The following is a 751-nucleotide window of genomic DNA, read 5'->3' as shown; positions in this document are numbered from 1 at the left end:
ATCTCCAGAACTTTGAAGTCTCCTTGGGCTTGTTTTGATGCAGGTGTCTGTATGGACCTGAAGCAAAACCTCTCTTCAGGAGAATGGCACATATTTTTTAGGTATTTGATAAGCTGTTTAGCAGTTATCTGCTAAAATGGTAAAATGGAGTGTGCTTAAGCAGACCTTGTAGCTTTTAGGTCTCGTTGTCTGTAGCTAGAAACACTATCCTTTCATGCCCCTTGAAAAACCTCTAAATTTGCACTCTTCCACTTGCAATGATAACGCTGTGCTGAGTTTATTGTTCATGAGTAGCCTCTTTTCTAGGTCCCAGCATACAGGTGTACAGGGTAATGAAGAACAGCAAAGCTGTGGCAGAAAGAATAGATGGAGGGAAACTAAGGCAGGCCATATCTTTGATTCTCTGATCATTATGTAAAAATGAATAGGCGAAAAGTAGCACAGTAAAAATATGTCAAGGGAAACAAAGGATATACAGTTTATGGATGTTTATGTTCTCTTTTAAAGATAATAAACAGGGTATGCATAAATGTATTCATTCTGAAGCTGAAGCATGTTGCAGAACAGACCAACTGGAGTGTAATGTTCAACAAAGAGACAAACAGAGTGTGGTGAAACAAAGAATCACTGTCAGTGTTACTGCGTGTAAATTCCTTCAGAAGCCAGTGTGTGGCACACTTGGGCATGTTTACAGTTTTCAGAAGAAAAAATAATAATTTGCCTTATTTATGAAACTGGGACAAATAATGAA

Source organism: Cyprinus carpio, chromosome B8 (genome assembly GCF_018340385.1).
Source record: "Cyprinus carpio isolate SPL01 chromosome B8, ASM1834038v1, whole genome shotgun sequence".
NCBI lineage: Eukaryota > Metazoa > Chordata > Actinopteri > Cypriniformes > Cyprinidae > Cyprinus > Cyprinus carpio.
This window is presented reverse-complemented; position numbering follows the sequence as displayed.